Source organism: Momordica charantia (assembly GCF_013281855.1).
Source record: "Momordica charantia cultivar OHB3-1 chromosome 9 unlocalized genomic scaffold, Mcharantia_2.0 BLBB01000009.1, whole genome shotgun sequence".
NCBI classification, from domain to species: domain Eukaryota; kingdom Viridiplantae; phylum Streptophyta; class Magnoliopsida; order Cucurbitales; family Cucurbitaceae; genus Momordica; species Momordica charantia.
The window spans coordinates 10,661,409-10,676,611 of NW_028275167.1; the positions used below are offsets into that span (position 1 = coordinate 10,661,409).

Sequence of the window (15,203 nt, forward strand, 5' to 3'; positions counted from 1 at the left end):
GGCGGACGCCAGAACAGAAGTATTCCGAGATGCAGTTGAGACTATCGGTGAAGAGAATGATAAGGACAGTGTGGGTCTCGCGGTGCTATCCCTTAATTCGTTCCTGGGGTTGGCATCGACTAGGACCAAAACATTGAAGGTGTGTAGGTTGATTCAAGACGTGAGGTTGTGGTTCTGGTTGACAGCGGAGCTTCCCACAATTTCATCGTGCTGGAGTTGGCCCAGACGTGTTGGCTGATTACGCTTGTTTACATGCGTAAAAAGAAGGTTTTAGATGCTGTTTTTACAATGTTTCAGCTTTGTTTCGGATTTTTCTCGATCATTTGAGTTCCAATTCATGCAAAATTCATATATTATGGTTTGTGGTTGGCTTATATTGTATTTATGACATTTTAGGACCATTTGGGAGTGCAAATTAATCAAAAGAAGCAAAAAGACGGAAAAACCTTCATGGGAGGCGCCAGGCGCCTGGGAAGCCTGCAGAAAAACTGGTTTTCTTCCAACTTTGCCCTTAATGAAACGCGTCTTCCAATGCATTTTGGTGGTTCCAACCGATGCATACGTGTAGAAGAAGTGTTCCACTATCAGTTTGAGCACGATTTGGTCAGTCAAAAGAGTTGGAAATGGGTGATTCACCATCGTTTTAGGACCTACCTAACCAATTCTGCACAGCTATAAATTCCAGCAACTTCTCCACCAATTTCATCAAGCCTTGCTTCCTTCTCTTGATCATTTTTAGTGTTTCTTTGTTGCTTTCTACGTACTTTTGAGTTGCTTTCATTAGTTGCTTTTCGTTTTTAAATCCCGAGCACTTTACATTCTTTTATTGAGCTTTGTTTTGTTTCCATTTGTACTTAGTTATTTTCTACTTATTCAAATATATAAAAATCTAGCACTTTGCTTATCTTCCCTTTGCCTTTACTTTATTTTTAGTTAAGAGAGTTGTGTTTTTGGAGAAAAGAGCATGTGACACTCTCCCTTGCTTGAAAGAGAAGGGCGAAGCTCTCAGTCCCGATAAAAACTCTCCGTTAGTTAACTTTTGTTTTTCACACATGCATTCCACATTCAACCATTTTACTTGTTGTATTTTCTTCAATATGTCTTTCTAAATTCCCGTCTCTAGCCCGGTTATGGATAGTTAGCCTTTTATGTCTAAAAAGGGTTGCTAAGAAGTAGTGTTTTTGCTTTCCATTCATTGCTCAACATGTTTTCCCAAAAAGTTAGGATTTAGAGAAGGCCACTGTAAGTCTTAACAAGTCAATACTGAAAAGGTTGCTTATTTGCATTGTTGAGTGGTTAAACCGAGGAGAGGAGCGCCTTAGACATAAGGGTTCCGCTTAAGTAGCCTAGACATAGGACCTTAACCCGAGGTTGCGACTATTTCCATCCTAAAACTAAGATATATCTCATAATAGACATATTAGGGAATGTCTTAGGACTTTGAACTTGCTTAGACATAAGTCAAGTGAGAAGCGTAGTCGTTGGTTTCTAAAGTAAAAAGCATATTGTCCTTAGCATGTCCTTGAGTCTTTATTGGCTAACTTGAAGTAGTTCGGGCTAGGTTTTATCATTCTAAGTCCAAATCCCAAATCCAAACCATTATTTGTGACCACTTCCCATTTTACAAGAATCACTCATTCCAACATTCACTATTCTTTAAAACTTTAGAGTTTGGAAATTGTTTAGAAGTCCTTGAGGATCGATACTTGGATACTCCATCCATTTTATATTACTCTGACAGGTGTGTGCTTGCATCTATATAATTGTTACCACGCTTAGCGCGTGCGTTCAACATAAACGCCCAGTCAAGTTTTTGGCGCCGTTGCCGGGGACTTTAGTTTTAAAATTATTTTCAAATTCTTTTAGTTTTTATTTTTGTGAATTGTTGTTGGGTGTAATTTCCATCCACCGTTTTTGTTCTATATTTTTGGTCGTTTATCTCACAAGGGTAAGTTAAAGTGCATGAGCACAAGATCTTTTCTTCTACCCCTTGACCCTGAGATTGAGCGGACCCTTCGAAAAACTCGAAAGGAGCAAAGACTTCGAAAACAACTAGAAAAGCAAAAGAGAGAGAAGGTGAAATCAGTCCTGAAAGTGAGGTAGAGAGTACGAGCACATCAATGGCAGATATTCCACCTCGTGATCCGGTTGATCCACCTGCTGTTAACGGTAATATGAGGGATCATGCAAGAAATGATGAATTCAACCATATCCAGATGGCGGACAACAGAGACGTGGCAATGCGAGAATATGCCGCCACGGCTTTTCAGAACTTTGGTTCAGGGATAGTCAACCCTATTCCAGCCCACGCAAACTTTGAGCTTAAACCAATGATGTTCCAAATGTTGCAGACAATTGGACATTTTGGAGGGCAGGAACATGAGGATCCACATGATCATCTGAAATCATTCATTCAAATTGCAAATGCATTTCGATTACCTGGTATAACAGACGATGCTCTGAGACTAACACTTTTTCCATTTTCTTTGAAGGACCGAGCTAGAGCATGGCTCAATGCATTTCCACCGGGATCCATCACCACATGGGGGTCGTTAGTGGAGAAGTTCTTAACAAAATTCTTCCCACCTACTCGCCACGCTGATATCAGAGAGGAGATCATCTCCTTTAGACAGTATGATCGTGAACCTGTTCACGAGGCGTGGGAGAGATTTAAAGAACTAATCAGGAAATGTCCGAACCATGGCTTGCCGGCATGCATCCAGATAGAACATTTCTTTAGAGGCTTAGATCATCCTACTAAGATGATGCTAAACAATGCTGCCAACGGAGCCTTTACAAAGAAGACATTCAACGAGATAGTTGACATCCTAAATGACTTAGCTTCACATAACGAACTATGGTGTTCGCAAAGATCTAGGGCAGCACCAAAGAAGCAAGATCCAGCTGGAGTTTTGGCTCTGGACATTGCGACCTCGATGCAAAAAGAGATGGTTACAATGAACCAGAGGCTGAAAGAGATGGCATTGGGAATAAAAAATCCATTAGCCACGCCGATACAACCTGTGCAGTCGGATTATTGCACTCCTGCCCCTGTTTGCCAAGTCAACGATCTCATTTGTTCATTTTGCAGTGAAAACCATATTTATGATAATTGTCCACATAACCCTGCTTCTGTTTTTTATGTAGGACATGGGAACAATAGGAACTTTAACCCATATTCGAACACCTACAACCCAGGTTGGAGGCATCATCCTAATTTCTCATGGGGAGGACAAGGAGGTTCGAGCGGTTTTAATCAAGGGCAGAGCCAACAGAACAAGCAGCCCTATGTTCCACCTACACAGCAATACATCCCACCACCGCAACAGCAGTACAATCAGAGAACACAGACTCCACCAGTTCAAAATAACAACTCAAATCTTGAGAATATGATGAAGGAGTACATGGCCCGAACCGACGCAGTGATACAATCCCAAGCGGCATCAATGAGGAATTTTGAGACCCAATTGGGACAACTTGCCAATGAATTGAAGAATAGACCACAAGGTTCTTTTCCAGGCCATACTGAATTACCAAAACGAGAAGGGAAAGAACAGTGCAAAGCTGTCACCCTCAGGAGTGGACTGGCATATGATGGACCAACAATGCCAACAACAGATGTACAGATTCCGTCCACTGAACCAATTGTAAAGATACCAGAAAATCCAACAACACCAGAAAAAGAAAATATTAGAAAAGGTAATGAGGACACCCCGAGTGTTCCTCCACAGGTACAGCCTTCTTTTACCCCTACTCCCCCGTTTCCACAAAGATTAGTTAAGAAAAATAATGATTCCCAGTTTAGAAAATTTTTAGATATTTTAAAACAACTGCATATAAATATACCATTAGTAGATGCTCTAGAACAGATGCCAAATTATGCTAAGTTTTTGAAAGATATAGTTTCTAGGAAGAAAAAAATAGGAGAGCATGAACTGGTAGCCATGACAAAATGTAGTAGTGAAGCTGTAGGCAGCCCGCTACCCATGAAATGTAATGATCCTGGCAGTTTTACCATTCCATGTTCCATAGGAGGAAAAAACTTAGGTAGGGCATTATGTGATCTAGGCGCTAGCATTAATCTTATGCCATTATCAGTTTTCAAATCTTTAGGCATAGGAGAAGCTAGACCTACTACGGTTACCCTCCAACTAGCAGATAGATCTATCATAAGACCTGAGGGAAAGATAGAAGATGTTTTAGTCCAGGTGGACAAATTCATTTTCCCTGCGGACTTTATCATTCTAGATTGCGAGGCAGACTTAGACGTTCCCATTATTTTGGGAAGACCATTTCTAGCCACTGGGGATACAGTTTTTAATGTGAGGAAGGGAGAAATTACAATGAGGGTAAATAATGAAGAAGTTAAATTTAACGTTCTAGACGCCATGAAATTACCTGGAGACTTTGAAGAGTGCTCTGCTATAAATAGCTTGAATCCTATTATGTTTGATGAGTTTTATGACTTATTAGTTACAGAGATTGAAGAAGAGCTTGATAAGATAGCAGAAGGACCAGAAGATGTGGCTAATCCTATTAAAAAAATACAAAAAGAAGAATGCAAGTCGTTACTTCCGTCCATAGTGGAACCACCCACGTTGGAGCAGAAGCCATTGCCGTCGCATTTGAAATATGCGTATCTAGGGGATAACGACACTTTACCAGTTATTATAGCTTCCAATTTATCACCTACTAATGAATATTCTTTATTGCAGATTTTGGAGAAGCACAAAAAGGCCATTGGATGGACGATTGCAGATATCCGAGGGATAAGCCCAGCCTTTTGCATGCACAAAATTCTATTGGAAGAAGATGCTAAGAACTCTATTGAGAGTCAAAGGCGGTTGAACCCGAAGATGAAAGAGGTTGTAAGGAAAGAAATTCTTAAATGGCTTGACGCCGGTGTTATATACCCAATATCCGACAGCAGCTGGGTAAGCCCAGTACAATGTGTACCAAAGAAAGGGGGTATAACCGTGGTGGCCAACGATGAGAATGAGCTCATCTCAACCCGAACTGTGAGCGGGTGGAGAGTTTGCATTGATTATCGCAAACTCAACAAGGTAACAAAGAAAGACCATTTTCCTCTCCTGTTTATTGACCAGATGCTCGACCGTCTGGCAGGTAAGGATTTCTATTGTTTTTTAGATGGATATTCGGGTTATAATCAAATTACTATTGCTCCAGAAGACCAAGAGAAGACAACATTTACGTGTCCGTATGGTACGTTCGCTTTTAGGCGAATGCCCTTTGGACTATGCAATGCACCCGCGACTTTTCAGAGGTGTATGATGGCCATCTTCTCTGACATGGTAGAAAATATTCTAGAAGTTTTTATGGATGACTTTTCTGTTTTTGGAAATTCTTTCGACGCTTGTTTAGTTAATTTGGAGAGAGTATTGGAGAGATGTGAACAAACAAACCTAGTCCTAAATTGGGAGAAGTGTCATTTCATGGTACAAGAGGGTATTGTTTTGGGTCACAAAATTTCCAAGCAAGGAATAGAGGTAGACCACGCTAAGATAGACATCATTTCAAAGCTACCTCCTCCTACAAATGTCAAAGGGATTAGAAGTTTTTTAGGGCATGGGGGATTTTACCGCCGCTTTATAAAAGACTTTGCTAAAATTTCTAAACCCTTGTGTCAATTGTTAGAACATGATAGACCATTTGTTTTTATGATGACTGTTTAAAATCATTTGAAATGTTGAAAGTTGCTCTAAGTTCAGCTCCTATAATTATCGAACCTAATTGGGATTTACCTTTTGAGCTCATGTGTGATGCTAGTGATTATGCAATAGGAGCTATGTTAGGACAACGTAAAAACAAGATCTTGCATCCTGTGTATTATGCTAGTAAGACTCTGACCGGTGCACAACTCAATTACACTACTACTGAAAAGGAACTGTTAGCAGTTGTGTTCGCCTTTGATAAGTTTAGGTCTTACTTGATAGGCACAAAAGTCATTGTTTTTACTGACCATTCTGCTTTAAAATATTTATTTGCTAAAAAAGATGCTAAACCACGTTTGATACGGTGAATTTTGTTACTTCAAGAGTTTGATATTGAAGTTAGGGACAGGAAGGGTACTGAAAACCAAGTTGCTGATCACCTGTCTAGATTGGAATCCCCGCTCTGTGATGATGGAACTGTTATACGTGAACAGTTTATTGACGAGCAACTCTTGCGAGTTGATTCAGTTCCGTGGTATGCCGATATAGCAAATTATTTGGTAAGTCGAATAGTTCCTTATGAGTTCAACAAGCAACAGGTAAAGAAATTTCTAAATGAAGTTCGATGTTATCGTTGGGATGAGCCTTTTTTATATAAGCTAGGACCTGACAATATCTTACGCAGGTGTGTCGCAGAAGAAGAGCACGAGGCGATATTAGACGCTTGTCATATGTCTCCATATGGAGGACATTTTGCAGGACACAAAACCGCAGCCAAAGTTTTGCAAAGTGGGTTCTTTTGGCCCACTCTGTTCAAAGATGCACATAAGTTTGCCCAGGTTTGTGACAAATGCCAACGGACAGGTAATATATCTAAACGCCACGAAATGCCTCAAACCCCGATCCTGGAGATTGAAATATTTGATGTGTGGGGTATAGATTTTATGGGTCCATTTCCATCTTCTAATGGTAAGCTTTATATATTGTTAGCAGTAGATTATGTTTCGAAATGGATAGAAGCCATTGCAACTGCTACCAATGATTCCAAAGTTGTCATTCGTTTTCTGCAAAAGCAAATTTTTACGCGTTATGGAACCCCGCGTTGTCTGATAAGCGATTGGGGGGCTCATTTTGTGAATAGGTCTATGCAAAAGTTGCTGACTAAATACAATGTGCGTCATAGGGTTGCAACAGCATATCATCCTCAGTCGAATGGGTTAGCCGAAATATCTAATAGGGAGATAAAAAACATTTTAGAAAAAACTGTAAATCTTAACCGTAGGGATTGGTCTTTTAAGCTTGATGATTCACTTTGGGCATATAGGACAGCATTTAAGACTCCCCTCGGCATGTCCCCCTATAGGCTAGTTTTTGGAAAAGCATGTCATTTGCCTCTTGAGCTAGAATATAAAGCATTTTGGGCTACTAAGAAATTAAATTTTGATTTGTTGGCTGCAGGTGAAGCGAGGAAGTTACAATTGTTGGAATTAGAAGAACACAGGCACTTTTCTTATGAGAATGCTAAGTTGTTTAAGGAAAAAACTAAACAGTGGCATGATAGGCGTCTTCGGCCGAACAATCTTCAAGAAGGTGATCTGGTTTTGTTATTCAACTCTAGGTTGAAACTTTTCCCTGGAAAACTTAAGTCTAGATGGTCTGGTCCCTTTCAAATTTTTAAAGTCTACCCATATGGGGCAGTGGATCTAGTTGACTCTAAAGGAAATGTTTTTAAAGTAAATGGGCAGAGACTTAAGCCGTATTTTGGAGAACCAGTGGATAGAGGAAAAACCTCTATTCAACTTTCAGGTCAATAAATGTTTGCGAAAAATGTTTTTCCTTCTTATCCGTTTGGAAAGAACAAAAGTAAAGGAAGGAAATTTTTGTATCTTACATTCTTTTTGTCTAATTATAAAAAGTTTTGCTTATTAAGAATGTTTTTGGAAAACGTTGAAAAACAAAAAGAAAGAATGAAAAAAAAAAAAACATTGAAAAAATTTTACGCAGGCGCCTGGCGCCTGCCCTTTGCGAAAATAAATCACGCAGGCGCCTGGCGCCTGCCCTGTTTTCCAGCAGTTCGAATTTCGTTTTCCTTCACGGTTTGGGTTTTAATTTTCGATAGCATGGGCTTTATTTTGGGTCAAACATTAATCCTCTATGATTTAGCTTTAAGAACTTCTCTTCAAACTCAAATTTTGTTTCCCTAATCCTATTTTGTATTCAAATTTGTTTTCTTTTCCTTTTAGGTTTAGGAAACTTGGTTGAACTTAAATGTCAATCCCTTTCCATTTAGGATTTAGTTTGGGGAAAGCTTTAAATAGACCCATTGCCTAAGCTTTACAACTCCACCAAAACCCACACAACTCTCTTCTTCCCCTTGTTTTTTCGGCAAAAACCCACTCCCTTCATCACCCTTGTTTTCGATTTTCAGCCACCACCAAAGAGAAGAAGAAATTTCCAGCATTTGCTTACATCTATGGCTTCCTCTTCTCAACATACTTCACTTCCTACCTCTTCCACTCAAGCTCCAAATGCCACAAGCATTCCTTTTCCACCATTGGAGAACTTCCAACACCACATGGGTTTAGATTCTAGGCTAGCTGCTGTTAGGGGAGGAAACCCGCTTCAAACATTTGAATGTCCTCCATCCCAAGCTCCTACACAACATCCTATAATGAGCCCACATGGTTATGTTAGTTTTCAGCAACTACCCACCTTTAATATACCTCAAAACAGTGAGTTTAGGGCTGAAAATCCTCAACAACTTCCTCCAATGATCAATCCGGGTATGTACCAACCGTTTATGTTTAACCCGGTTCCTTCCTATCATTTTCCCTTGTCTAAAATGCAAATTCCAGCTAGTGTTCATCCTTATGGAATGCCAAACCCATCTACTCTATTTCCTAGCCTTCCACCTTATTATGGAATGGGTCATTGGGTACCTCCACATAATTATGGGATGATTTCACCTAGAGTTTCCCCACCACCTCAACTTCCATTCCTAGAAAGAGGACCTCAAGCACCCCAATTGAACCCTAACATATCGAGTACCTTCAACATGGGACAACTAAAACCCTTAGAGCCTCCTAGGATGCCAACCCCAACCAATATGCCAATGGATGCAGGAGATGAGCATGGAGGAGAGCAAGAGAAGAGCCATAGCCATAGGCTAGAGCCCGGGGTTTCGATAGGGCAAAAGAGGAAGGGCAAGGAGGTGATCATAGACCCAGAAATTGAGGAAGATGGGAGTAGTAGGCGTCTCACGCCTAAGGATTCATCTATGGAGAACAGGGACGAGGAGCAGTTTTATTCATCTCCATTGATTATTACACCGGAAGATGGTAATGATGATTTTCTACTGGTCTCACGAGGACATTGTTCAAATATGCCAGAAACAGAGGATACCGAGAACGAAGTGGTGAGAACAGATACTCAGGAACCTTCCCCATTGGATACACCTACAGAAGGAGCATTTTGTAGTCACCAAGAGTTGCCTACTGGGGCAACTGGATCTACTCCATTGGCAACGGATGAGTATGTCACACCGATGGCCACTCTACCAGGGGTAAGGGATGCTCACACTATTCCTTCTAATACAGTTAACCCCCTTGGGTGTGATACAGGTAGATCCAAGGTTGGGGAGAATAGTACTCAAGAACCTACCAGCGAAGAAGATCCTGAGGACACGCAGACGATAAGGGAAATGTTTCAATACAAGAGGCGGGAGAGAAAGAGTTCAAAACGTCGTGCAGTTCAGGCTAAGAAGCCGACAGTGCCCATGAATGAACCTAAAACGAGAGCTGCGAAAGCTAAAGCAGCTGAAGCTAAGAAGAAGGTAGTGGCACCTGGGCCAGTTGATACACTTGAACTAGACTTGTCTGAGGGAGAGGAGGTCGAGACGAAATGGAACGCGGCAAATTTAGCCACTCGAACTTCATTAATGAAATCCCGTAAGATTATGACAGAATTGGGATTCGATCTCACTCTAGGAGATGTGCCTGATGATTGCAGGGAGACTGCTAGAGACAAAGAGTGGAGACCACTCATTCAGCTCATACAATGTGAGGCTTTGGAGTTAGTCAGAGAGTTCTATGCTGCAGTCCATCCCCAGTCACATATAGCCATAGTGCACGGGAAGGAAATACGGTTTGATGCCACTCAGATCAACTACACCTTCAACATTGAGAATATCAGAGATGCTGTGGGCAATAAGATGTTAGTGACTCCGACTCTGGAACAGCTTGATGAGGCTCTAGAATGTGTTGGGAAGCCCTCTGCCACTTGGGATTTGACTACTCATGGCAAGGTACGACTAAAACCCGAGGATGTTTCCCTAACTGCTGCAGGATGGTTATACATAGTCAAAAACAGAATTCTGCCAACGGAGCATGATGAGCATGTCACTCAGGATAGGGCACTGCTGGTTTATGCCATGCTAAAGGGCATAGATGTGAATTATGGAGAATTGATCAATACTAGTATCCATGAGTGTGCCCACCGAACACGTGGTAAGCTTTATCATCCCCGTTTGGTCACTTCTTTATGCTTGCGACAAGGTGTACAGCTCCCTGAGGATCAAATTAAGAGAGATGCCCCAATTGTGGAAGAGAAGAATATTCGGCGTATTATCGCCCATGCGTTACAAAGAAGGGAAGGTACTGGGATGTCTCCTACATCGGAGATCCGTCGTCTTCGAGAGGAGAACCACCAGCTGCGAGATCAGGTTCGAGAAGTCGTGCAACATATCTACAACTTAAGGGCTTCATTGGATTTTGCGGTTTTACCTTCATGGCCTCCAGCGCTAGCTGCTATCCTTGGTCATCCATCTCCCAGTACTGACACTGATCCTAGTCCACAACCTCCGACTTCATGAAGGGGAGGTTCCTTCTTTGCTATTTTTTGTGTTTTCTTCTTTTGGTTAATGACGTAGTTAGCATATTCTAGCATTACTACGCATGTTTTTTTTTTGTATTGATTATGTTTCGAGCTCAGTTGAAGCATGAATAAATTAGTATCGTTTATCTTCTGATCACTTAAAGTATGCCTTCACTTAACCTTAGTTTAGCTTTTCACATGCCTATTTTGAAGCATCTGTGCTGTGCATGTGATTTCATGTCGATGATGATTATAAGAGATTGTTGAGTTTTCTGTTCTATGCCTGACTAAGCTTGGAGCTATTTCCTTTGTTTATGTGATAAACTCATTTTCTTTTATGTCTTTTTGATCTTTACAAACTTTAAGCTTTTTCTTTGCCCCTATATAGGAAGTCCTTGTCCTTTTTATTGTTAAGCCTTTTTCATCCGATGCAAAAGTCTTTTCCCAGTGAGGACACTGTCTCTCTTAAGTTTGGGGGGGACAGTCGTTGTGTCAGTCGTTGTCTCAGAAAGATAAAGTGTTATTTATATTTGAAAAATCATGCTATTTTCTTTTGAAAAAGAGTCAGTTGGAAAGAAAGAAAGTGTTGAAAAGCACTTAGCTTAAAAACCGAGAAAGAAAAAGAAAAAAAAAAGAAAAAAGAAAAAATAAGAGAAGACAAAAGTTGCAAAAGAGTAAAAAAGAGTCTTTGTCAAAGAAAATAAGAGTGGGGAAAAGACTTGTGTTAGAAAGAAAAGAGTGGTAGAAACAATGAGAGTTAAAGAAAATGTATTTATGATTCCCGAGTCCTACTGTAGACACCCATTTAGTTTTAGGTTGGGTGTTGACTTTGAAAATAGCAGTAAAGATGGTGATAAGTGACTTCGTGTTTCTCATTGTCGTCGTTTTATGACCTAGCTGTTAGTTCAAAGTCTTTCTACGAGTAGCTGTGGTTGAAACCGATGTTAGTGTGTGGAAACCTCAGGGGCTAGTAGCCGGTCTTTCAGATGTAAAAGTCTTAGTGTAAGGAGGGAGTGTGCAGATTCCTTAGGGGTATTTGAAAACGTTTTCTGTTTTTTTGAAAGAGAAAAAAGATTTTGAAAGAAAAAGTTTTTATCATTTCAAACTTGGTTTATAGTGACTAAGTTTACAAAGGCAATAGAATGGTAGGCTTTGACATCTTTTCCCTGAGACAATTTATGATTGAACATCTCGGTTGCTTTTGCTTTTCCTTGTCCATGTGTTAGAAAGCTGATTAAAGTTGCTAAGTTTTGCTTGAGGACAAGCAAAAAGTTAAGTTTGGGGGTGTGATTACGCTTGTTTACATGCGTAAAAAGAAGGTTTTAGATGCTGTTTTTACAATGTTTCAGCTTTGTTTCGGATTTTTCTCGATCATTTGAGTTCCAATTCATGCAAAATTCATATATTATGGTTTGTGGTTGGCTTATATTGTATTTATGACATTTTAGGACCATTTGGGAGTGCAAATTAATCAAAAGAAGCAAAAAGACGGAAAAACCTTCATGGGAGGCGCCAGGCACCTGGGAAGCCTGCAGAAAAACTGGTTTTCTTCCAACTTTGCCCTTAATGAAACGCGTCTTCCAATGCGTTTTGGTGGTTCCAACCGATGCATACGTGTAGAAGAAGTGTTCCACTATCAGTTTGAGCACGATTTGGTCAGTCAAAAGAGTTGGAAATGGGTGATTCACCATCGTTTTAGGACCTACCTAACCAATTCTGCACAGTTATAAATTCCAGCAACTTCTCCACCAATTTCATCAAGCCTTGCTTCCTTCTCTTGATCATTTTTAGTGTTTCTTTGTTGCTTTCTACGTACTTTTGAGTTGCTTTCATTAGTTGCTTTTCGTTTTTAAATCCCGAGCACTTTACATTCTTTTATTGAGCTTTGTTTTGTTTCCATTTGTACTTAGTTATTTTCTACTTATTCAAATATATAAAAATCTAGCACTTTGCTTATCTTCCCTTTGCCTTTACTTTATTTTTAGTTAAGAGAGTTGTGTTTTTGGAGAAAAGAGCACGTGACACTCTCCCTTGCTTGAAAGAGAAGGGCGAAGCTCTCAGTCCCGATAAAAACTCTCCGTTAGTTAACTTTTGTTTTTCACACATGCATTCCACATTCAACCATTTTACTTGTTGTATTTTCTTCAATATGTCTTTCTAAATTCCCGTCTCTAGCCCGGTTATGGATAGTTAGCCTTTTATGTCTAAAAAGGGTTGCTAAGAAGTAGTGTTTTTGCTTTCCATTCATTGCTCAACATGTTTTCCCAAAAAGTTAGGATTTAGAGAAGGCCACTGTAAGTCTTAACAAGTCAATACTGAAAAGGTTGCTTATTTGCATTGTTGAGTGGTTAAACCGAGGAGAGGAGCGCCTTAGACATAAGGGTTCCGCTTAAGTAGCCTAGACATAGGACCTTAACCCGAGGTTGCGACTATTTCCATCCTAAAACTAAGATATATCTCATAATAGACATATTAGGGAATGTCTTAGGACTTTGAACTTGCTTAGACATAAGTCAAGTGAGAAGCGTAGTCGTTGGTTTCTAAAGTAAAAAGCATATTGTCCTTAGCATGTCCTTGAGTCTTTATTGGCTAACTTGAAGTAGTTCGGGCTAGGTTTTATCATTCTAAGTCCAAATCCCAAATCCAAACCATTATTTGTGACCACTTCCCATTTTACAAGAATCACTCATTCCAACATTCATTATTCTTTAAAACTTTAGAGTTTGGAAATTGTTTAGAAGTCCTTGAGGATCGATACTTGGATACTCCATCCATTTTATATTACTCTGACAGGTGTGCGCTTGTATCTATATAATTGTTACCACGCTTAGCGCGTGCGTTCAGCATAAACGCCCAGTCATTGGCTTCCTTTTAGTGAAATGAAAGGGTATGGTGTAGTGCTTGGGACGGGCGATGAGGTTACAAGTCATGGAATCTACAAGGGGGTCGATATGATTTTTTCGACTATCACGGTTGTCTAGGATTTTTTACCAATCGCCTTAAACAGTGCGGATATGATACTTGGGTTACAGTGGCTATCAACCTTGGGGGATGTCACCTTGAATTTGGGCAAATTAACAATGTGGTTCGAGTTGGGTAAAGAGACGATTATGATACAAGGGGAGCATAGTCTGCAACGGACACAAGTTTTCTTGAAAGCAATGTTGCGTGCGCTGCGATTAGAGAAACATCGGTACGAGCCTCCCTCAGTTTTTTCCTTTTAAGTTTTGGGCTTATAAAAACCCTCCTTGCTTCCTTGATCGTTGCTCATTTCCACCGTCTTCAGGTAACCTGGCTTTCTCTCTTCTTTTCTTTTCTCGTCCTTATGGCATCCAATAATAGCTTGAACATCGAGTGGACCACTTCAAATGATGAGGTTTCCTCAAACCCGTCTTTTGAGTTTGGATCATACCAGCCTCCGTGGCTGGATAGCTCTACCCTTATCGAGAGAGATTTAAGTCGTCTTCGTGCGAAATACCATATTCCGGACTCCGTTAGCCTTCGACTTATGCATCATGGTGAGAGGCGCATCTTCACCTAGAGAGGTCGTATTCTATGCGGCCATGTTTAAGTTCGGTGTCCGCTTACCTCTCCCTCTATTTCTTCAAAACTTCCAAGCTTTCAACCAACTGGCCCCTTCACAGATCATACCCAATGGGTGGTTTACGTTGATTAGTTGCTTTATTCTATGGTCTTATCTATGTGGTGACCAATATTTGACTATCGCTACCTTCATGTCTCTCTATTACCTAAAGCATAGCTCTAAAGATACCCTTCATTTCTATGTTAGCTCTCGAAACCAGGTCTTAATCATGGGTCCTTCTTCTATAAAGAATTGGAAGGACGAATGGTTTTTCGTTGGTGGCGACTGGCTTGCCCGTGATGATAACGGGTTGCACTTTCTTATCCCGACGAAGTGCAGGGAGATACAAGAGTAGTTTCCCTGGCTCTATCGGAACTTTCCTTTGTCACATTTTTTTAATACTCTTCTCTGTTGTCATCATAAGATCACGGCCGCAGCATTGGACTTATACAACACAGTTATTCAGCTGCCAATATCGAACGTGTTGGGTTTTATGCCCTAAACCTGTGGTTTGTAAACATAAAACAAATATTCATTCAATAAAGTTGTTATTGATATTTCTCTTAGAATTGCATTAACCCAAATCCAATAAACTAACATCCTAGGCTATGTCATGTAACTGGAAAAGTATAACAGATATATAGTATATATTTAATACACAGCGTGTATATCTGATATACAGTGTATATATATACAGTATATATTCGATATACAGGTGGATAATGTTCCAGTAGTAACCTAAATGGTCTTTAGTACATAGATAAGGTTGGGTACCTTATCCTGGTAACACTATGGATATGGCCCACTTTGTAATAGTTACAAACAGCTTTATTCAGGTCGTTCATGTAGAGACATGCGAGTGGAGGTATCCTATATAATGAGTTTGTATAAGGCCGGATTGTGAAATAATTAATCATTGTCTCTAACACCATTAGTCAATAGATTATTATCTCATAGGATGACCAGGTAACTCGATCTTAATCCTAAGAGAGTTATGAACTCTTGCATATAAGGGATCGTCCTTTGATTTGTATGGGTGACAGTGGCCCGAGTTGTCGACTCAATAATCCTACCAT

At 40.2% G+C, this 15,203-nt stretch overlaps 1 non-coding gene across 1 annotated transcript; it reads right to left on the reverse strand.

Annotated features, from left to right (window-relative positions):
• Positions 1 to 2,600: 2,600 nt before the first annotated feature.
• LOC148208937 (small nucleolar RNA R71) lies at positions 2,601 to 2,707 on the reverse strand. Its single transcript, XR_015787534.1, has one exon. It is a non-coding gene; the product is annotated as a small nucleolar RNA R71 (small nucleolar RNA).
• Positions 2,708 to 15,203: the final 12,496 nt, after the last annotated feature.